This window comes from Hevea brasiliensis, chromosome 1 (assembly GCF_030052815.1).
Source record: "Hevea brasiliensis isolate MT/VB/25A 57/8 chromosome 1, ASM3005281v1, whole genome shotgun sequence".
In the NCBI taxonomy this organism is placed as follows: Eukaryota; Viridiplantae; Streptophyta; class Magnoliopsida; order Malpighiales; family Euphorbiaceae; genus Hevea; species Hevea brasiliensis.
The window spans coordinates 6,071,070-6,096,079 of NC_079493.1; the positions used below are offsets into that span (position 1 = coordinate 6,071,070).

The following is a 25,010-nucleotide window of genomic DNA, read 5'->3' on the forward strand; positions in this document are numbered from 1 at the left end:
ATCAACTTTTTACTCCCATATTGCAGCACCAAACAGGTCCTTGGTTAATTGCATTTATTAATTTTTCTTTTAATTTATTACATTTTAAATTATATCATAAATATGATTATTTTTTATAATTTAGAAATAATTTACTTCTTAAAAATTAATTTATATATCAAATAATTTATATTATATGATTTAAAAAATAAATTCCTTAAAAGTGTACTTCCCGATAAGTACACATTTCTCAGACAGTTAAGCACTTTGAAATAAGAGAAGACAGCACTAGGGATGTGCATTCACTCAAATCGAATTGAATCGAATCAAATTAAATTAAATTATAAAAATTAAATTTTAAATTTTAAAAATCGAATCGAAATGGATGAAAAATCGAATCGAATTGAATCGTTCTATTTCGATTTGGTTTGATTTAAATCGATCGGTTTTAATTTTTAATTGATTTTTTTAATTTATATTTGATTTTTAAGTTGTTTGGTCTAATTTTGACTTTGATTTTAACCTAATAACCATTAATCAATAAAATTAAGAATTAATATATATATAATTAAATATAATTCACAAATTTCCCATAAAAATAAATCAATTCAAAAATCGATTCGGTTCAATTTGATTCGATTTGAATATATAAATTACTATTCGGTTCGATTCGATTTAATTAATTTTTTTCTTTAAAATCAAACCAAATCGAAACAACCGAAATTTTTATAATGTAAAACTGAATCAAAGTAATTAAATTTAAAATCAAACTTATTGAACTAAATTAACTCAATTCGATTCAATTTTTCAATTTAAACCGAATTTCCCTCCGCCCTAGCAACACACATGTACACTATAATGAAGGCACTGCCTGAGGACACGATATAATTACCAAATCATAATAAAACAGCTAATCAGCAGGTGCTGAGATATTTTCCTCGATAAAGCCTCTAAGGCCGGTGACATAGAGCGAACAAGGATACCATGTCTATACATTACACATAAAAGAAAATTTATTACATGCTCCGAGATATATAAATATATAATCAATAGAAAATTATATACATGTAATTTTATATGAGATTCATTATAATTTAACTAAAATGTTAATCAATGATTAGCTGAGTGTATTCACCTTAGTGCAAGTAAACATGAAATAATAAAATAATAGAAAATAGATAAATATACAAATGTAGCTATTGAAATTAAACAAAAAAAAAAAAATCTACTTGATGTTTATAATTTGTTGAGACTCACTGTGTATACATGTTTATTTATTATTTATTTTTTTTTAGAAAAAGATCATATCATTAACAAGAAATAGAAAGACCAGTACAAACTGCATCAAATAAGAATGGAGGGACAAGACCCATTCCCTCAGACCAGACATAGAATCAGCATTCACTGCAAATAGATGGGTAACCTGATTCACTGATCTCTTAATAAAACACAGAGCAATCAACAAACTCTGATAGAAAGATTTACAGTCATGTACAACACACCAAAATAAGAAACATCTTCACTAAACGATCGAAGAGCTTAAACTAGAACCTGTGAATCAAATATGACGGCAGACGAAACTCAGACTTTCAACCAGCTCAACACCTTCCTAAAACACAGAGCCTCTACAACCAGAGGATCAGAGGGCCCTTCTAACACTTTCTGGCATGCAACGCTACCCGTCCCTCCACTTCATGACCAACCCACCGAACTCTAATCATCCCAAAATCGTGTAACAAGGCAGCATCAGAATTACATTTAATATAACTATCTCTCTGCCATTTCCATTTCATTGCACCTTCGCATGGCAAAGAAACACAAGCTGACGTGATAGTAGCTGCTGGATTACACTGAGCTTATTGCTAATTACGCAAAAATGAGGAGACTAGAGGAACAATAGTAGAAGATCACTACCCCTTCCTTTCCAAATAATGTTATTCCTATTTTGTCATAGAGCCCATAAAACCATACAAAACAAACACAAATCATCCCCAAGCTTACCAAATGCATCACAGAGACAGTCAGTAGGATTGTCCCTTACGAAAGATGGAACAACAGGTAGAATTGATACCCATATTTGTGTAGCCACATTGCAACAACTAAATAGATGACGTATAGATTTTGAGGCTACTTGATAAACTAGACATATTTCATCAACATCTACCCCTACGATTGCGAAGCAAATCTTTCATTGGCAAATACTGATTGCACATTCTCCAATAAGTACTTTTAACCTTATAAGGAACACGAACATGCCAAAGCTTACCCTAAACTACAAACAAATCACTAGCATGGTTAGAGATATCATTTTGCATAAGGAAGTGATATGCACTCTTCATCATATAACGGCCTTTACGATCACAGGCCCAATGCTAACCATCTTCCACCCAACTGCGTCCTAGAGGAATTTGCAGAGCCAGATCCCTATCCCTTTCCTTCAGCAACTCCTGCAACTTAGGAACATCCCATTCCCTAGAACTTTGATGGATCAAAGAACTAACTAATGTATCCATCACACCCGAAGGTCTCTCAGACATGACTTTAGGATTATCAAGATGGGGCAGCCATTTTTCACCACTGGAACGCAAGCCAATAGACTTCTACAAATATAGCTAAGGTTGGACCTAATAACTTCATCAAACAAATGCCCTCAAGGAAAATACCTAACTTTATAAACTTGAGCCACAAGGGAATTTAAATTCACCACCAATCTCCACACTTGCTTGCCAAGAAGAGCCATATTGAATTTAGTATCTTTCAAAAATTTAGCCTGCCCATGCACTTGGTACGACACATGAGGTCCCACTTTTGCCATCTTATTCTCCACCTCTCCCACATTGATCACCCAACTAAAAAGAATTTAACATCCATTCGAGTTCTTCACACATTCTAAAAGGGAAATGAAAAACACTCATGGCATAATTGGGAATTGCCTGAAGAAAATACTTGAATAAGATCTCCTATCCAACCCTAGACAACATTCTCCCCTTCTAGCTTTGCATTCTCTACCATTTAATAATTGGGAGCGTTGATTAGTCTTACCAACTGAATCAACAATTGTTGGCTTTATACGTCATGTTTTGAGGTTTATAAATTCTTACAATTAAAATTAAAAATTAAAAGTTAAAATAAAAATTGCATTTGAATATAACAATGAATTAACGAGATATTTTTAATAAAAATTAAAATTTAATTCTGAAAATATATATATATATATATATATATATATATATATATATATATATATATATATATATATATATATATATATATATATATATATATATATATATATATAAGGAGTGATGGATGAAGGATTCTCAATGAAAAATTAAAATGTGTTATAAAATAAGTTGAAATTAAGAGAATAATAGAAGAGAGAAGATTGAGAGAAAGTAGATTTCTTATTGATTTTCAAGTAAGTGAAACATTACCGATAATGCCTTTATTTATAGGCATACATGAGAAGATGGATGGTTTTTAATTAATAAAGTGTTTAATGAAGTACATTGAATATATAGAGAGAAAATGAAAAGTCTAAAAGTTTAGAATGCTAATGGACATATACATAAATATTTTCATAACACTCTCCCTTGGATGTCCACACATTAAATAATATATCTCATTAAAATCTTACTAGGAAAAAACCCTGTGGGAAAAAAATCCTAGTGAAGGAAAAAGAGGGTATTATTCTTTTATAAAATATGTGATTAATATTGCCTCATTAAAAACTTTTACCATCAAAACCCAAGGGAAAAAACTACGAGAAAGGGAAAAATGTACGTGTATATTAACTTCCTCATGAAGATATCAATTAAGATATTTAAGTATTTGCATCCTAATCTTGTTCACCAATTTTTGAAACTTGTAGTTGGAAGTGCTTTGGTGAGCAAATCAGCAAGATTATTGCTTGAACAAATTTGTTGAACATTAATTTCACCATTCTTCTTAGGATCATGAGTGAAAAAGAATTTTGAAGAAATATGTTTTGTTCTATCTTCTTTAATGTATCCTTCCTTTAACAGATTTATACATGCAATATTATCTTCGTACAAAATGGTTGAAACTCCCTTTTTAGTAAGTAGACCATATGTACTTCGAATATATTGAATTACTGATTTCAACCAGATACATTCTCGACTTATTTTGTGAATTGCAAAATTTTCTACATGGTTAGAAGTAGTAGCAACTATAATTTGTTTTGTAGAATACCATGAAATAGTCGTACCTCCACATGTAAATATATAGCATGTCTGGAATCTACCATTATGTGGATTAGATAAATAACCTGAATCTACAAAACCAATCAAATTTGGTTGTAACATTTAGTATAATATAAATCCATAGTCATTGTGTCTCAAAGATATCATAATATTTGCTTAATTCCATTCCAATATCTTTGGGTTGGAGAAAAGTTATATCTTGCTAACAAATTTACAAGAAAAGCTATATCATGTCAAGTATGACTAACAAGATACATTAGCTATTACACTAAGATATGATATTTCAGAATCAAGGAGTTTCTCGTTATTTTCTTATGGTCGAAAAAGGTCTTTTTTCTCATTAAGTGACCTCACAATCATTTTTATAGCATTTTTCTAGCAAATATTCACTAAGGTGATTATACCACATGCGTTTAGATTGCTTTAATCCATATAGAGCATTATATAATGTAATTGAACAAAGTTCTCAAGAATTTGATTTTTTGTGCTTTAGGCAACTTAAATCCTTCAAGGATTTTCATATAGACATCTTTGTCAAGTAAGCCATATAAATAGGCAGTCACTGCATCCATTAAACACATTTCAAGGTTTTCATGAATTAACAGGCTAAGCAAATATCAAAACGTAATTGCATCCACCACAGAAGAATATGTATCCTTATAATCAATGCTAGTGTAATAAGCCATGCTTTATATCTCATGATTTCATTTTTCTCATTTTGTTTTTGCACAAATACTCATTGATATCCCACTGGCTAGACATCTTCTGGTGTTCGAACTACAAGTCCAAAAATTTTACATTTCTCAAGTGAATTTAATTTTGCCTTGATTACATCATTACATTTTGACCAATCATTTCTACGTCTACATTCTTTTACAAACTTAGATTCATGTTCCTTATCATCTTTCAGAATATTGAGTATATGCAAAAATATCATCAACATTTATTTCATCAATTCCATTTTTGTCCTAACGTGACATAGTTTATCAAAATCTCTTTAATTTCATTACTTTCAGGTACCTGCATTTCTTTTAGAAATTTATTAGTCATGTCTAGGTTCTCTTTTGGAATTTTTCTCTACTGGAGTTTGCTCTTCTAGAGTTTGACCATCTTGAAATTTTACTCCTTTTCATTTTCAAAGATTTTTATCCTTGGAACCGATAAGTCTACCACGCTTCAAGTGTGCTGTAGACACATTAGCACTAGCATTTTATGCAATTTATCCTTCAAGGACTTCAATTCTAATAGGAGTATTGGCAATTGGTATATGAGATTTTGTTACTCTCTTTGAGTCGGTGAATGCATCTAGTAATTGATTGGCAATATTTTGCAAATGAATTATCTTTTGAACTTCTAGTTCACACTGCCTAATATGAGGATAAAAATGTGATAATGATAATTCTTGCCAAGTAAATTGCTTGTCCAACTACTTATTTTCTCTGCCTAATGTTGGGAAAATTGATTCTTCAAAGTAACAATCAGCAAATTTGGTTGTAAATAAATAACTTGTCAAAGGCTCAAGATATTTAATCATATATGGAGACTCATACCTGAGATATATTCCTAACCTTCTTTGAGGATCCCTCTTATGCATTGTGGCGGAGCAACTGGAACATATACTGCGCATCCAAAAATTCTTAGATAGGAAATATTTGGTTTCTAACCCAAAACCAATTGTAAAAGAGATAACTTATGATAATATGTTGGCTTGATGCACATAAGTTCCACTGCATCCAGAATAATATGTTCCCAAACAGAAATATGAAGCTTTGTTCTCATAAGTAATGGCCTTGTAATCAATTGCAAGCATTTAATAAATGATTCTGCCAGATCATTTTATGTGTGAACATGAGTTACAGGATGTTCTACAACTATTCCAATGCAATAATCATTGAAAGTCTAAGATGTGGATTCATTAGTATTATCAAGATAAATTATCTTAATTTGATGATTAGGAAATTGTGCTCGTAGGTGAATTATTTGTGTAAGCAATCTTGCAAATGCCAAATTGCAAGATGATAGTAAACACACATGTGACCATTTAATTTATGCATCACTTAAAACCATAAAATATCTAAATAGTCCTCAAGGTTGATGTATATGGCCGCATGTGTCATCCTGAATACATCCTAAAAATGCAAGAGCTTTAAATCCAATTTTAGCTGGTGATGGCCTAATAATTAATTTTCCTTAAGAACAAGTAATATATGAGAATTCATTGAATTGAAGAACCTCTAGGTTTTAATGAATGACTGCATGAATTCTTGATAATTTTTCACATTATAATTGATCTGGGACAGCCCAACCTATCATACCAAATAATATAATTACTTTGATTAGTAAATTGTGTTTACATCAATAAACTTTGAGTTTACTATAACGTGTGTTTCAATCACAACAATTTTGTTGTAGTACAATCCAGAGGACAAAGAGGATAATTTTTCCAACAAACATTTCTTCTCAAAAATAATAGTAGTAATGCAAAGATAATTTATATTTTTCTTATTCATTGTCTCAATATGATATTCGTTAAATCAAATATTTTTAAAACTTAATAAATTCCTTTGAGACTTAGGGAAGAATAATGCATCATTTATAGTAAATTTTTTTTTCCTCTGAGCAATGATATATCAGCTCTTCCAAAGCCCTCAATTAATTTCATGCTATCAGATATCATATTAACACATGTTTGCCTCATAATCAAATTAGAAAAATATTTCTTATTGTTAAATATGGTGTGCGTGGTTGCACTATCTACGAGACATATATCCTTACCATTGATCTTTGATCTAGTTATATGAAAAACCATATTTTCTTCATTAAATAAGATTAGTAGCATAAGCAAAACATTATAAGGAAACAAATTCAAAAAAACATTACATAAAAAATTCTAAAACCATAAGAAAGCATGTGAAATAAAATAAGAAACTGTTAGAATTATGACTCAAAATCCTAGTGAAATTTGGAGAGACATTTTTCTATATAAGTAGATCTCTTATTTTAGTGTTATTCCTAAATTGAGTGGGACTACTAATCAAATTAAGATTGAAAGAATTAACACTATAAATAAGAGAATGGTTAAAAGGTTATTTGGCTTTACCCATTGAAGAGAGTGGCTTTGCCCACGGAGAGGGATTGTCGCCCATTGCAGAGAGAGGCTTTGCTAATTGTTGAGGATTTGACTCTACCCATTGATGAGGGGCACTTGCCTATTAAAGTGGAGAGAGACTTTGGCCTAACATGGAGAAAGGACATAGAATTCAAGAGGAAGGAATTCTTGCTCATTGATAAGAAAGGTCTTGTCTATATAGTTGAAGGCACCTTTGCGGTGTAGCAATTGTAGTACTAAATATATTAGGTTATGTCTAGAGGAGACTAAGAGGACTAACTAATATATTTACTATAAGCAGTTTGTAATGGGATCTCTTGGGTGTAATTGGGTTAATGGGTAGTGTAGTTTGAGCTTATAATTGATAATTTATTATTATTGATAGTGGAAGATGGCATGTCCGTGGATGTAGCCCTATGTTGAGAAAGTAAACTACATAAATATTAGTGTTTTATATGTTTGCTTTATTTTTTTGCAGTTTACACACTTCCGCGGTGCACAACAGAAACATTATCTAATATCAAATACTTTCATCATTTACCATATGATCATTAATTTCTTCAGGAAGAAATCCATCATTAATCATATGGTCATTTCCTCCTTTGGGGAGAAAATTAGCAACATCTAAATGTGTTGTATTAATTTGGCCATGGTCAAAATTATTATAGACAAGATTTGTTTCAATAGTTTTTCCTTTGCCTTTCAAAGATGCTAATTTAGCGTACGACAGGTATGTAACCTTTAATATAACATTCATTTTTAATATTTTTCTTTTCCGATCACTATTTTGCTACTTCTGGTGGTGAGATGCAATATTATGGTTAGAATAGTAATTATTATGACCACCACAATTGTGGAAAATATATCAATTTCAATCATATCCATGTTTATGGTCACGATCGCATCCACGAATTTTATTAAATATTGTCACATTCACTTTAGGAAATGGATCATAATCAGATGAATAAGTTTCATAATTTTTCAATAATATTATGTCACTTCTATTGGTGATATCTTTTTCAATAATATTATGTCACTTCTAATGGCAATATATTTCTTGAAAACTCTCCTAGAGTTCAAGTAGATATTTTACTATAAGATACTCAACTTTCATAGAAATAATAATGAAATAAATATTATCTAAATGAATCTAATATTCATAAATAGTTCTTTCTCATAATATCAAGGGCCAAAAATTCAAACTTTGACAAATTTGACATACTATAAAAAAAAAATACATAGGTTAGAAACAAGAAAGCAATTATTATGATAAAATATTAATAACAAAATTATCTTAGAGTATTCTTAGTAATTTCTTAATGTGGATAACAATATTTCCTTTTAGCTAGAATGTTGTAAATCACCAACTGTCTAATTATCCAATTTTAGTGCCTTTGAAACTGTAGGGAAGAAAATATAAAACCTATATATGGTTGAGGCTAGAGACTTTTGCTGATAATGTGTTGTAAAAAAAGGTAAAACTAAGAGAATAATAAAAAAGAGAATATTGATAGAAAGTAGATTTCTCATTGATTTTCAAGTAAGTGAAACATTACATACAATGCCTCTATTTATAAGTATACGAGAGAAGATGGAAGGTTCATAATTAATAAAGTACTTAATGAAATACATTAAATATATTGAGAGAAAAGGAGGAGTTTGAAATTTTAAAATGCTAATGGACATCCACATAAATATATTCATAACAAATATAATATTTCAAAAAATAAGTGGTGGGTTTTTTCATTATCTATTACCATTTCTTATTATTGATTAACACTTGTTTGACTTGACATTTTAAATTAAGTGTCGAAATTAACAATGGATTTGAATACGTTAGTAATTTGTGAAATATTAAAAAATTTAAGTCTTAAAATTATTAATGGAATTCAAGATCCATTGGTAATTTACCAAAGAATTTTGAATTCGTAGGCAGTTTGTGAAACATAAAAAAAAAAAAAAAAAAATTACGTGTTATATAATTTTTGAAGGAAAAAATCCAGCCTTTTTTTTTTTTAATAGTCTACCTTTCTTTCATTTACCAACATATTACCAACTAATTTTGAAATTCGATGGTATTTTGCCAATGAATTTCAAATTCTATTGCTAATTCTTGGGAAAAAAAATTACCGATTTTTTATATAATTTAGTAGCAGATTTGTAATTTGTTGATAAATCTATCGATAGTTCACATGTTTATATTTACAAACACTACATTTTCTTTTATCATTTCATTCATTAAACAATTTTCTTCTCTCCCATTTCAATTTTCTTCTCTTTCCTCTCATTTTTCTTTTTTTTTTTTTATCTTATTTTCTTTCACTTTCTCTCATTTTTTTCTTTTTCTATCATTTTTTTTTCTCCTCTCATAATTTTCTTTCCTTTATTCTTGTTTTCTTTCCTTTTCTCTCATCATTTATTCTTTTTTTTTTTCCGTCTCTCATCATATCTTCCCTTTTATTTCATTTTCTTTTCTTTTCTCTCATCATTTATTCCCTCTCTTATTTTTCTTCTCTTCCCTCATCATTTCTTCTTTTTTTTATCTCATCATATTTTCTTCTCTTTTCTATCATTTTCTTTACTTTCATTTTTTTTTCTTTTTTCCATTTAATGTTTACCTTATATTTTCCATCTTCATTAATATAATTTTCCCTCATTTAATTTCCTCATTTTTATTTTTTTCTTTTTTCAAATACATTTTTTCTCTCATTATAATATATTTCTAATAATTACTAATCATAAAATAAAAATATATTTATAATATTAAAATTATTTTAAATAATAAAAAATATCTAAAAATAATAATAAAATTTATTATTTTAAATGAAAATAATTTTTAAAATTTTTTAAATTACTAACGGATTTTTTTTTTTATTTTTATCTTGATTTACCAACAAATTTGAAATCCATTGATAAATACCAATGAACTTGAAATCTGTTGATAAAAAAAAAAAAATTACTAACAAGGTTTATTGCAATCAACATAATCCATTGGTAATTTTAATTACCAACTAACTTTAAAAGATTACCACAATGAAAATTCATTGGTAAATCCTAAGAATCTTGTAGTGTCTAGTCTCGGTTGCTCCAAGAAATGCTTCTCTCATCAGTTATTTGGGTTCAATCTCTGTTTTTCTCTTCTCGCTGCTTTGGGTCTCTCTGAGCTTGATGTCTCTCATCTCTCTCAGGAAGCCTCCCCTTAGCTCCTTCACCGTTTTTTTATGTTTTGAAGTCTTTTCTTTATTATTATTATTATTATTATTATTATTATTATTATTATTATTATTATTATTATTATTATTATTATTATCTTTGTAGTCTTGTTTCTTTGTATTTTTTTTTTCTTTCCTTTGTATTTTCTGCCAGTTCTTTGGCTTGTTTAATAATTTTTTTACTTATATATATATATAAAAAAAACTACTCTTGCAAGAAAATTTGAAGTCCCTGTCTGGAGAGAGAGAAGTATTTGATCCTGGAATAGTGGTACCTTAAAGTCACTTATGGGGATCACTAATGTAGAAAGGGTACTTTGTTTTTTATTAATGGAAGGATAGTTTCAAACTATTTCTATCTTTTAATTTATCTTTCTATATATGCTATCATGTGGCCCTTATGACTTGCAAAAAATAAATGAAAAGATTTTCAAATCTAAATTGATAAAACTTTTATCTTTGTCCTCTATAAATTTGTTTGGAATTTCATGTTGAATGAAATCTTTACAATCAAATTTATCCTATTTACCCTTAGTTTAAGGGCCGTTTGATTTACCAATTGGACACACTCAATAATAGCTGATTGTGGGTAATATATAGCTTATTGTACATAGCTGATATATCCTAAACATTTTACCACGTTTGTTCAATTTATGTCTAATTATTATTGTTGATAAATGACTATATATATTATATTATTATTAACATAAACATATAATTATTAATTTATTATATAACTGTTAGCATAATTACAGCAATTAGCATGATTATAGGATATTTGTGTAGCATAATTACAGTAATTATTATTTTTGTCTAAATTAGCTCATATTCTCATGTATAAATAGATGTAATATTTCTGTAAATAAGACACAGACAAATGCACAATTCTTTCTTTCATTACTTGTATTCTTTTTCTAACATGGTATCAGAGCCGTAAAACTTTTATTTCTAGTTTCTGGGGTCTCTCTTCTCTCTCTACAACCTGTTCTGGTTCATTTTTTTTATTTCTGTTATTATACCATTTTTTTTTCTCCTCATCTTGTTATCAATGGAGAAATCTGATATTTCAAAACCTATTGCAACAGTTCTGACTAGTTCCAACTATAATCTTTGAGTTCAAGGAATGAAAAGTTTTTTGATAGGTCGTACATTAGCATGATTATAGGAGATTTGTGTAGCATAATTACAGCAATTAGCATGATTATAGGAGATTTGTGTAGCATAATTACAGTAATTATTATTCTTGTCTAAATTAGCTCATATTCTCATGTATAAATAGATGTAATATCTCTGTAAATAAGACACAGATAAATACACAATCCTTTCCTTCATTACTTGTATTCTTTCTTCTAACAATAACATATATAAGAATTAAAAATATAATTATTTTTAATGTATATACATTTTTTCTACCATTTAAGAATGAATATTATAACTAGTTTGATTATTATTTATAATATTTTTATATTTATTTATAATTTAAAATAATTTATTAATGTAAAAAAAATTAATTTGAAGAGATAAAAATTAACATAGTCTAAATAAAAAAATAACTCAAATTAGCTACTAATTAATGAGAAAAAAATTTCAAAAATAGAATCAGTAACTAATTCAAACTAAAATCAACTATCAATAGTTGATTCGTAAATTTTACCACATAGATATGAAGTAAGAAACAGTTACAAGCTATTCTAAAACGCTAAACCAAACAACACCTTCTTAATATTTTTAAATGGAGTATGATATTGGTTAAATATATAGTAAAGGAAAGACCCCTGCTATATGCAAATTCTGTCTGCTCTTTCTAAAATGGAAGGTAGATGGCTCATCATTCGGAACACTAGGTCCTAGTGCGAGCCTTTTGTCAAAATTATGTAAAAAAGAAAAAAAAAATTCTCAAAATTGTGTGGAAGGGAAAATATTTCCCAAAGCAAGGTGAATATGTACACATTGAAAGGATCAAAGAGCATGCCGACAATAAGAGTGTCAGCATTTCATGCATAGTTGGCAACAGCTATTAAAAAATTAAAAGGGAAAAAATCAAACAGTATGCCGACAACATTACGGTCGGTAAAGTGAGTAAAAAAATTTTTTTTAAAAAGAGTAAAGGCATGTTGCAGAGATTGCAGGGTGCTCACAATATAATAAGATCGGCAGATTGTGTGCAATGCTGAATTTGATAGTATCGGCAACTATTACCTCCCCTTCCTGCCGCACGTTACAACAGGTAGTAAGAAAAAAATTTTTAGAACTCTTAGCCGAGAAGTTCTCCCAACACATACCATCTCTCTTAACTACGATCATATATGTAACATTCTTAATTTTTAAATAATTATTTTATATGTAAATATTTTATTTTAACTCTGGTATTGTGGGCTTTACATAGGTACTTTCGTTTCGTTGAAATTCGATCATCGCTCGGGTCTGTAAATTTCGAGTCAGATAGACAGGTTGCCGGAAAAACTTCAGGTCGAGGTTATAGGCTACCCCACCAATTGCAGATGCCCTGGACGTGTTTCAAGCATTGGAATTGGCATAGGTAAACCCAAACCCAAAGTTTTTCAGTATTTAGTGTCGGGTTTAGATTAAAAATTCATAAAATATTCGTTGATAGTTAGAAAATTATAATTCTTTTTGTATTAGCTTAGTAATATTGCTAAGAACCACAGGCAAATTTTTTAGAATTTTTTAGAGCTCCTATGAGTAATTTTTACATAATATAAGTTTTAGGGGTAAAGACGTAATTTTTGATTTTGTGAGATTTTGCTTGGATTGGAGAGCCCAAGAGGGGCCATGTATTGTTGATGGGATATGGGTTGACATATATGATATAGAAGTGTATTTTTAAGCCATTTTGCAGGTTAGGTAGGTCCTAGGTATGGGGGACTCTATCGTATTTTCGGCACGACTTAGGGTGTCTTTGGTTCTTTTTAAACTTGTATTGAGTCAATTATATTAAATAATTATAATAAAATTGTCAGGTGAGCCGGGATAGCCTTCCTCCTCGGCCCAGCCACCACATTGACATTGTGTGTGAGTAAAATATTAATTTTAATTATAGTTTCAATATTATTATATGTCCAGGCATGCTCATGCATCACTTATCAATATGTATCTATGTAGTTAAACACTAAGCACGTTTTATATTGCATTCTTAATTGATGAAGTGCCATGAATGTTATTTATGATAATTTGGAACAGTGTGCGTGCGTTGGCGTGCGTGTGGTGTGTGGTATTGGATATGGATAGGACGGGTAGACGCGGCTTGAGAGACACTCGCTGGGACTCAGTACTTTATGGATAAGTCGGGGTAGGCACAGCTTGAGAGACACTCGCTGGCCCCCGCATTTGGTTTATCAAGCGAAAGTTTGGCTTGAGAAACACTCGCTGGCAGAGGTTGGATTAAGAGAACTGTATAGGGGATCAGCTCCCATATATGTACTCTTTGAACATTATTGGGTGTGTGAGTACTCCAAATTGCCTTTTTGCTGTTATAATGTGATTTGTATGAAATTTATGAAGGTGTTGCATTCCATTACTCAGGATGTATTAGCTTTAGATAGCTATAGAAATTGTAGTTAAAATTTGTATTTTACTCTCTAAGTCGAACGCTCACTCCTGTTCACCTTATTTTTCTAGGTTACAGGAGAATTATTTATTGTGACTAACTTGCTCCTCTTCTTCGCAGGTCAATTAATAATAATTAAATGTATTCTATTCAATTTAGCTAAATTCTAGAACTCCGCGTATGATAGGAGTATTTTAATTAGTTTGAAACTGTAATATAATATTATGTGGAAATTATAAGAATATTAAATGCATGTATGATTGGACTGGATGAGGGAGCTGAGCTCCCATTGGATTGTATACCATTATGAGTATATGGAGGGTGAGCTGAGCTCCTCAAATTGTTATATATTGTGTTTACAGGTAGTGCGAGTCAAAAACTCCCCGTTGTATGGTCCATATTATGGTCGGACTCTTTCCGGTTGAATTCTTGAAATTGGGCCTAAAATGGGCCTTAGGATTAGGTTAAGGAATAATTAGGCTTACTACGGGTCTCGGGAGCTTTAGGCTAGCCCAGGTCCTAATGCCGGTTCGACCCATAGGTTGGGTCGTGACAATATAGCTCTCTAAGGTATGAGTATTAATATTATATATCGATTTGTTATTATCTATTGGTGATGCTGGACCCTTTCTCTTTCCCTAGAATTGCTTGAAGGATCATCCAGACGATCTGCTTTTCCTCTAATACGGGCTCTAATGCTTCAAACATGAATTCAAGCAACAATCCAATCCATGCAGTTTAAAGGCAGCTTTGGCAGAGATGAGATTGTAGCTAGGTTTATTGGGTACTGATGAGCTCGGGACATTACTGTTTATACAAGACAAGAATGTGGAGTCTGTTTTACTTATTCCTTTGTGGGATACTTCGATAATATTTTTTTTCCTAGTATTTTTTTAATTGCAAAAGTGTGTTACAAGGCTCTCACAGTATCAAGAGAGCAAATTCTAACAAGAGAACTAGGAACATCAATAAGTCAATTACATGGCAAAGCAAAGCTTTGCAAGATGATGAGCTGCTTCATTAGAATTCCTTTTAATGAGTTTAAATTCCACTTGAAGGAAATCGGCAGCCAGCTTCATTATAGCACCAAGTGTTGCGTGAATATCCACTATAATGGAAGAAAACCTCCTGCATTTGGCTAATTGTAAAGCCTGAAACACAGCTACCGCTTCTCCTGCAAGAGCCGAAGCACAAAAGATCTAGCTTCTTGTCAGAAATTATTTGAATCTTTTAACATGATCAGCACTAATCTAAGCAGTTTATTCGCTGTTTCTTTCCTAATTTTCTAGCATTAATGCTCCCAAGTTATTATTTATCGAAAATTAGTTGGGTGATGGAGAAATTTGTCTCTAAATAAAGCCAGTCACTCGTTTATTCCATTACTTTTAAAATGAAAATATTATTTATTTGTTTAAAAATAATTTATAAATTATGATGTAATCAATAGTTAATGTTAATTATTATGTAAACTTCACTATTAAAATTTAAGAGAAAATGTTTTGTATGCATTTTATTATTATTATTTTGTTGCAACTGGACGTGCACATTCATGCATAAACAAATTTGAAGAATGACCACATTGTGTGTGGGCACCCTGCAATCTCTGCAATACGCCTTTCTTTTTTGTTTGTTTATTCATTTTACCAACAGTATTGTTGCCAGCATACAGTTTTGCCGACTATAAAACTATTGGCATGAAAATGCCGAAGCTCTTAATGTCGGTATGCTCTTTGATCCTTCAGATGTGTACACATTCACCTTGCTTCGAGAAATATTTTCCCTTCCACATAATTTTGAGAAAATTTTTTTCCTTTTTATACAATTTTGGCGAAAAGCTTCATGTCCTTTGCATTTTCTCTTCTCCTGTTAGAATTACAGACTCTAATGATGCAGAACTACAAGCAATCAATAATAGACCCTTGTGTTATCTTTGCATCATTCTCCATTTTGGGTAGGTTGTCATAGAATTTTAATTGAATTAGATTCTAACTATGCAATATTCAAGGAAACCACCAACCCAATTCGATCTCACTCAACTCAAAGAGATCTATAATATGTTTTAAATTTATAGAAAATCCATAATAATCCGAAACCAAGTGACTTACAAAAGTGAGGATTTAATTGAGAGTTAATATGACTCAGAATTGACATGTTTGGATTAATTAATTAATTAATTCAAATTTTGACCCGAAAATTAAATTAATAAAAATTAATTTTTATAATAAAAATGTTTTGATCCAAAATAACTCGTAATTTGCCAACTAACTTGAATCCTATGTGAAACTCTTTTTGTATAGAGATACCATGAGTAACTTGAGTTGATCCTCAACAAAAAATGACTCAACCTAAACCCAGCTCGAAAAAGAAAAAATTTGAATGATCCACCTCCTAACATAACTTGACCCTGCATGACTTGAATCTGAACCTGACCCTTTTGCCACCTCTAAGTCCACAAACACCGAGGAGGCTAAGTTAAATGATTAATAGCATCTTAAATGCCTTGCCTCTCTTCAACCTTGCAGCAATTTAGTGAGGCAATTGATATTTTAAAAATAGTAATTTATCACACATCAAAACTTATTTTACACTTATTGCCTCAACATTTCCAATATTTTGCAAGAATGTAATGTAAACGTATTAGTGGATTCTCTTGTTAAATGAGGTGTCAATAGAGAGTTGAATTTATAGCCTGCATGTTAGTTGTCTTCTGATATCTTTGGTTTCTAAATTAAAGTAGCAGCAACAACAACAGTCGATCTAAGCTTTGCGAGGATATCTATGCCATTAATTCCTCACACTCTTCGCAACTGGTCCATTTTATTAGTTGAACTGCTTAGCTTTTGTAATATTGCTAGCTTATGAAGCTTGGCTTCATTAAATGTTGTGTTTCATTCTTGGAGGATGTGTTGCCAGTGATTAGTTTGATGTCATGATTAATCTTCCTTAGGCTTTTTCCACTTAGATGCCACACCTAGATTAAGTATATGCTAAAGGAAAGTTTGCTTTACATGGAAGAATGATGTGTTGATGCTAAATTTTTCTTGGGTTATATAATTATTTATCTAATAATATACTTCTACTTGAAAAAAAAGAAATCCATTCAAAAGTTAGAAAATGGGAGGAATGAGATAGAAATATTTCAAAATCCAAGTGAGAATTACTCTTAATACAAACATGATAGCTTTTACTTTAAAATTATTTTTATTCTAAATACCTTTTTCTCATAAGTAAAAATTTTATTAATTATAAGATAAGGAAAAATTTAAGGGTCGCCTACTAAACCAGGCCGATAGAATATCCCCAACCTAAGCATATTTATTTAGCATATTTATTTAGTACCCTAATATGACAGCTTCTTGCGCAAACCAAGTCCACCACATATTATGCCAACCCAGGCGTAGCAGTCATATCTTTTGAATAAGGAGATTCACACCATGCTCGGGCTCCAAAAGCAGACCGTAAGTAGGCGAGTGTTGATAATTGGGAGAGATTGTAAATTTGAATTTGGAGAGTATGACAGCAAAGAACACCTTCAATTCTATCACAGCCAAATTCTGCCCAGGACACACTCGAGCTCCCAAGCCAAAAGGTATATAGGCTTGTGAAGACTTGCAAGCTCCTGTAACTCCATTTATGAACCTCTCAGGATTAAATATGTCTGCATCAGGTCCCCAAAGCTCTGGATCACGGTGCAATGATAGCAGCCAAATCCAAATGCCCATACCTTTTGGAACCTGCAAATCACCAAGTTTCACATCTTGCATTGCCTCCCTTGTCGCCAATGTCACCGCTGGATAAAGCCGTAAAACTTCTTGGATCACCATTTTTAACTGCATGAAAACACAAATCAGTTAAATCCTGATGAAGCGCAGCTTTTCAATTGATATCAACTTATGTGTGTAAATATATACCACTTTCATCTTGCTGAGAATATTGAAATCTAGGAGCTGTACTTGTCCCTCACAAACCTCTAAAACCTCAGACCGTGCACGATCTTGCCACTCAGGATGTGAAGCTAGCAACATTAAACCCCAAACTGCAGCTAGAGCAGGGGGTAGGTATCCACCAAGGAACATATTTTTGCAATTGTCACCTATGAACTCATCTTCTGTTAACGTCCCAAGCTCACCATTCTTGGAACCTTCAATGATAGCTTGTAATAAGTCCTGATGAGATATAGATCCAGTTCTCTCCTTAGCTATCTCCATAATGATCCCACGGATCTCTTTTGCTAATCCCCATGATTTTCTATTTCTTTCTATGGGAAGAAATCTTATTCATGAAAACAATGAGTATGGACGTGTAAGTGGTCGATGTGGATCAAATAAACAATGGTAGGACAAATATGTATATGTAAACAAAAAAGCAATTAATTATAAATTAAGGGAGAGGTTGATCCAACATAGACTTGAGTTACAGATATATGAATCTCCTGCATTTTACATTTAGGCTCCGTTTATTTCATGGAAAATATTTTTCTGAAAAATATTTTTTATATTTTTTGGTATTCGGAGCACTTAGAAAAATTGATCAACAGAAAATATTTTCCCAATTAAAGAGAAAACTAAGTCATTTTTTAGGAAAATGACTTCCATTTTCAAAAGAGGACGTCATTTTTTATTTTCTATTATTAAAATATAAATACACTTATACATAAATTGAACGTATATCATTAATTTAACATTGCAAACAAATAACGAAAAATATTTTCATGATATTTTCCATAAAAATATTTTTTTGTAGAAAATATTTTCCATAAAAAATATTTTCAATATATAAATTATTTTCTGTAAAATAAATGGAGCCTTAGATCTCATTGTACATGTTATGTTTTGAGTTAACGATACACCAAAGCTATACTCAAATTTTTTAAAAAGGAAGCACATACATACCTTAAAAATGGAATCCCAAGAGTTGTGGTTGTACCAATAGCCTTGAGAAGGGCTTCACATTTGGGAAATATTTTTATTCCTTTATGATGATCAGATCCAAATATTATTTTTGAGGCTATATGAGAAGTAAAATTTTTCACATGCTCATCCACCACTATATCAACAATTCCACCCTCACCATTTGCATCAATTATCTTCTCCCATGATTTAACAAGTATGCTACTAGACTCCACCATCAGATTCACCATTTCCTGTAGATATTATTATTATTTTTGTAACAAATAATTTTGAATCTCTAATTTTTTTTTTTTATTCACTAGTTTTGATTGGAATTAGTATTATCTTCTAGTCGACACTATAAACTAAATTCAAAAGTTTAATAATTACCTTAACCTTGTGCATGTAAAGCGGGGGAGCAACGGTCTTTCTCTGATGATACCAAACTGCACCATTGGTGACATTAAGGCCTTTACCAAGTAAAGCTCCTCTTTCATTTCGTAGGTAAGCAGGTTTTCCAAGCTCCAATTATTTGAAGCTATTAATTTCCCTCACAATGCTCACATTATTCACGTATAACAATTGTATCCCTCCAACTGCAAACTTGAATAACTTACCTGTCATACATGATTATTAATATTCAAACCTCAGTTGGAGTTCGATAAAAAATAATGAAAAAAATACTGATAAAATCATGAAAATGATTATGAGTCTCTTTGTCATTAGGTTAGGAGAATTAGGAAAGCGGGAACTTAAATCTGGCTCTGCCAAGTCGAGTGATGCGACTTTATTACTGAACTAAGCCAGGTTAGGGAAAATGATTGTGAGTTAAGAGAAGGAGAAACTGAAAATTGAAAAAGTGCACAATATCATAATATGTATATGGAAAAATATGTATATGAAGTACCATAGATGTTGGTCCAATGCTTGAAATATGGTAAGACAGTCAAGGAACCATCTATTTTTGGAGTTTCAGGATTTTGAGACATCATTCTCTCCATTTCTGGTAAGTTTCCCAATAGCAATGAAGGTGGAGGACCTGTGATCCCTTGCTTTCTAATAAGCTTCATTTTATAACTCTCATGCTTCCACCACAAAACATAATACAAATAAACAAGAAAACTCCATAGCAGAACTAAAGCACCAAACCAAATAGGCAAGTATGTATGATTCATCGTAGATAGCATAATGTGATAGAAATTTACAACGCTAACTTTGCATAATGCTGGATTCAGGACGTTGCTTTATATAGACAATGCGCCTGCATGCACCTTACATTACAACATATCAGCAGTAATTGCACGTGATAAATATGTTAGGTTCATCCACGACTCTCATGCCATTAATTGGATGTAATAAATAGGTAATAAAAATAAGCCAATCAAGATGAATGGACTTTAGCGCAAACTTTAGCTTAATAGTTGAAGTCTTCGTCGAAGACAATAGTATTAAAAATTTAAAAAAATAAATCAGAGATAATCTAATTGGCCTTCTTTAATGATTTGTTTGGAAAAAAGTTTTTAAAAATAAGATATGAATTTTTAAAATACTATGCTTGTTTGAAAGAAGGTTTTTTTTTTAAAAAAAAAAGATGTAAGATTTTTGAAGATTTCAAACTCTCACTTCTTAAAAATGTAAGATTTTTTTTTAAAACTTTTAAAATGCTCAGAAAAATTTTAATATGTTGCCTTTTATTACTTTACCTTACGTTACTTCCGTTGTTCCTCCATTGAATACAAAATTATAGTGCAAATAATTTAATCTTATTTATTTATAATAAAATTATAAAAAAAAATTATCATGTAAAATTATTGTAAATTTAATTCTGGTTTGATTTCTTGTTAAACTTTTTTTATTTATAATCTAAACAAGTGAAATAAAATTTTATATGAAAAATATTTTAATAGTTAATTGCATTTTTAATCTATAAATTTATGTTTATTCATATTTTATTGCAATTGATTTATTTTTATTTGACATAATATTTTAATTATAAGATAATCTTTTAAATAAAAGTAATAGTAATAATTATAAGATTAATATACTATGCTTTTATGTGATGATTTTTAATTTTTTTATTTAAAAATATAAACTAATGCCCATTTCAATGATTAAACTAACATTTTATAAAGAAAATATAATAACTTGAGAGTAGACTTATATATATACGCGTATATATGCATATATATAGAAGTTTTTGCATTTTCAGAAGTTTTTTTTTCCATAGGAATACGGGACAATTCCTCCACATCAACTTGATATATTGCCTCTAGTTAAATCAAACCCTAAGTAATAAACTACAGTAATTTTAATCTTATCGATTAGACTAATTCTACTGAATTAGATGAGAGAATAATTCTTTTGAACTTATGAATTGTGGTATGTATTTATGAGTATGGATTTATTTGGTTAAGAATATACATAAATCAAATTTATGCTGTCCACTAGTAATAAGACATAAAAATAAGTTTAAATCATTGGTCCAGCGGTAACTACAAATACTTTGAATATAGAAACTCAGGTTCAACTTTGCTCTTTCATATATATAATAAAAAAAATTAAAACATGTATATTAATGTTATATTTTAATTTATAATATATAGGCATGATTTATAATATATAATTTTTCTTGGGTTATATAATATTTTATCTAATAATATACTTCTACTTAAAAAAATAAATAAATAAATCCATTCAAAAGTTAGAAAATGGGAGGAATGAGACAGAAATATTTCAAAATCCAAGTGAGAATTACTCTTAATACAAACATGATAGCTTTTACTTTAAAATTATTTTTATTCTAAATACTTTTTTTCATAAATTTTATTAATTATAAGATCAGGAAAAATTTAAGGGTCGCCTATTAAAAAAGGCCGATAGAACATCCCCAACCTAAGCATATTTATTTAGCATATTTATTTAGTACCCTAATATGACAGCTTCTTGCGCAAACCAAGTCCACCACATATTATGCCAACTCAGGCGTAGCAGTCATATCTTTTGAATAAGGAGATTCACACCATGCTCGGGCTCCAAAAGGAGACCGTAAGTAGGCGAGTGTTGATAGTCGGGAGAGATTGTAAATTTGAAATTGGAGAGTATGACAGCAAAGAACACCTTCAATTCTATCACAGCCAAATTCTGCCCAGGACACACTCGAGCTCCCAATCCAAAAGGTATATAGGCTTGTGAAGACTTGCAAGCTCCTGTAACTCCATTTATGAACCTCTCAGGATTAAATGTGTCTGCATCAGGTCCCCAAAGCTCTGGATCACGGTGCAATGATAGCAGCCAAATCCAAATGCCCATACCTTTTGGAACCTGCAAATCACCAAGCTTCACATCTTGCATTGCCTCCCTTGTCGCCAATGTCACCCCTGGATAAAGCCTTAAAACTTCTTGGATCACCATTTTTAACTGCATGAAAACACAAATCAGTTAAATCCTGATGAAGCGCAACTTTTCAATTGATATCAACTTATGTATGTAAATATATACCACTTTCATCTTGCTGAGAATATTGAAATCTAGGAGCTGTACTTGTCCCTCACAAACCTCTAAAACCTCAGACCGTGCACGATCTTGCCACTCAGGATGTGAAGCTAGCAACATTAAACCCCAAACTGCAGCAAGAGCAGGGGGTAGGTATCCACCAAGGAACATATTTTTGCAATTGTCAGCTATGAACTCATCTTCTGTTAACGTCCCAAGCTCACCATTCTTGGAACCTTCAATGATAGCTTGTAATAAGTCCTGATGAGATATAGATCCAGTTCTCTCCTTAGCTATCTCCATAATGATCCCACGGATCTCTTTTGCTAATCCCCATGATTTTCTGTTCCTTTCTATGGGAAGAAATCTTATTCATGAAAACAATAAGCATGGACGTGTAAGCGATCGATGTGGATCAAATAAACACTGGTAGGACAAATATGTATATGTAAAGGAAAAAAAAAACAATTAATTATAAATTAAGGGTGAGGTTAATCTACCGTAGACTTAAGATACAGATATATGAATCTCCTGTATTTTATATTAAGGCTTCGTTTATTTTATGGAAAATACTTTTCTGAAAAACATTTTTCATTGTTTTTTGCATTTGGTGTACTCAGAAAAATTGATCAACAAAAAATATTTTCCTAGTTAAAGGGAAAAAAATTGATTAACAGAAAATATTTTCTTAGTTAAAGGGAAAACTAAGTCATTTTTTAGGATAATGACTTTCATTTTTCAAAAAAAAAAGTCATTTTTTTTTCTAAATTTTAATAATATTATTAAAATATAAATATACTTATACATATACGAAATTGAACACATATCATTAATTTAATATTGCAACCAAACAATGAAAAATATTTTCATGGAAAATAAATTTTTACAAAAAATATTTTTCATGAAAAATATTTTATATATACAAGCTATTTTCTGTAAAACAAATGGAGCTTTAAACTCCATTGTATATGTTATGTTTTGAGTTAATGACAGACCGAGTCTAGACGCAAATTTTCTGAAAAGGAAGCACGTACATGAAAGGAAGCACATACATACCTTAAAAATGGAATACCAAGAGTTGTGGTTGTACCAATAGCCTTGAGAAGGGCTTCACATTTGGGAAATATTTTTATTCCTTTATGATGATCAGATCCAAATATTATTTTTGAGGCTATATGAGAAGTAAAATTTTTCACATGCTCATCCACCACTATATCAACAATTCCACCCTCACCATTTGCATCAATTATCTTCTCCCATGATTTAACAAGTATGCTACTAGACTCCACCATCAGATTCACCATTTCCTGTAAATATTATTATTATTTTTGTAACAAATAATTGTGAATCTCTATTTTTTTTTTTATTTACTAGTTTTGATTGGAATTAGTATTATCTTCTAGTCGACACTATAAACTAAATTCAAAAGTTTAAATTACCTTAACCTTGTGCATGTAGAGCGGGGGAGCAACGGTCTTTCTCTGATGATACCAAACTGCACCATTGGTGACATTAAGGCCTTTACCAAGTAAAGCTCCTCTTTCATTTCGTAGGTAAGCAGGTTTTCCAAGCTCCAATGATGTGAAGCTATTAATTTCCTTCACAATGCCAGATTATTCACGTATAACAATTGTATCCCTCCAACTGCAAACTTGAATAACTTACCTGTCATAAATGATTATTAATATTCAAACCTCAGTTGGAGTTCAGTAAAAAATAATGAAAAAAATACTGATAAAATTATGAAAATGATTATGAGTTTCTTTGTCATTAGGTAAGAGGAATTGGGAAAGCGGGGACTTAAATCTGGCTCTGCCAAATGGAGTGATGTGACTTTATTACTGAACTAAGTCAGGTTAGGGAAAATGATTATGAGTTAAGAGAAGGAGAAACTGAAATTTGAAAAAGTGCACAATATCATAATATGTATATGGAAAAATATGTATATGAAGTACCATAGATGTTGGTCCAATGCTTGAAATATGGTAAGACAGTCAAGGAACCATCTATTTTTGGAGTTTCAGGATTTTGAGACATCATTCTCTCCATTTCTGGTAAGTTTCCCAATAGCAATGAAGGCGGAGGACCTGTGATCCCTTGCTTTCTAATAAGCTTTATTTTATAGCTCTCATGCTTCCACCACAAAACATAATACAAATAAACAAGAAAACTCCATAGCAGAACTAAAGCACCAAACCAAATAGGCAAGTATGTATGATTCATCGTAGATAGCATTATGTGATAGAAATTTACAACACTAACTTTGCATAATGCTGGATTCAGGACGTTGCTTTATATAGACAATGCGCATGCATGCACCTTACATTACAACATATCAGCAGTAATTGCACGTGATAAATATGTTAGGTTCATCCACGATTCTCATGCCATTATCATGTAAAATTATTGTAAATTTAATTCTGGTTTGATTTCTTGTTAAACTTTTTTTTTATTTGTAATCTAAACAAGTGAAATAAAATTTTATATGAAAAATATTTTAATAGTTAATTGCATTTTTTAATCTATAAATTTATGTTT

At 30.6% G+C, this 25,010-nt stretch overlaps 1 long non-coding RNA gene and 2 pseudogenes across 1 annotated transcript; 1 reads left to right on the forward strand and 2 right to left on the reverse strand.

Annotated features, from left to right (window-relative positions):
- The first annotated feature begins 12,664 nt into the window (after positions 1 to 12,664).
- LOC131170646 (uncharacterized) lies at positions 12,665 to 14,943 on the forward strand. The gene is made up of 3 exons (XR_009141465.1): positions 12,665 to 12,750; positions 12,910 to 13,062; positions 14,734 to 14,943. It is a non-coding gene; the product is annotated as an uncharacterized LOC131170646 (long non-coding RNA).
- A 2,442-nt stretch (positions 14,944 to 17,385) lies between these two features.
- LOC131170766 (cytochrome P450 714C2-like) lies at positions 17,386 to 20,155 on the reverse strand (annotated as a pseudogene).
- Positions 20,156 to 21,860: 1,705 nt separating this feature from the next.
- LOC131171283 (cytochrome P450 714C2-like) lies at positions 21,861 to 24,701 on the reverse strand (annotated as a pseudogene).
- Positions 24,702 to 25,010: the final 309 nt, after the last annotated feature.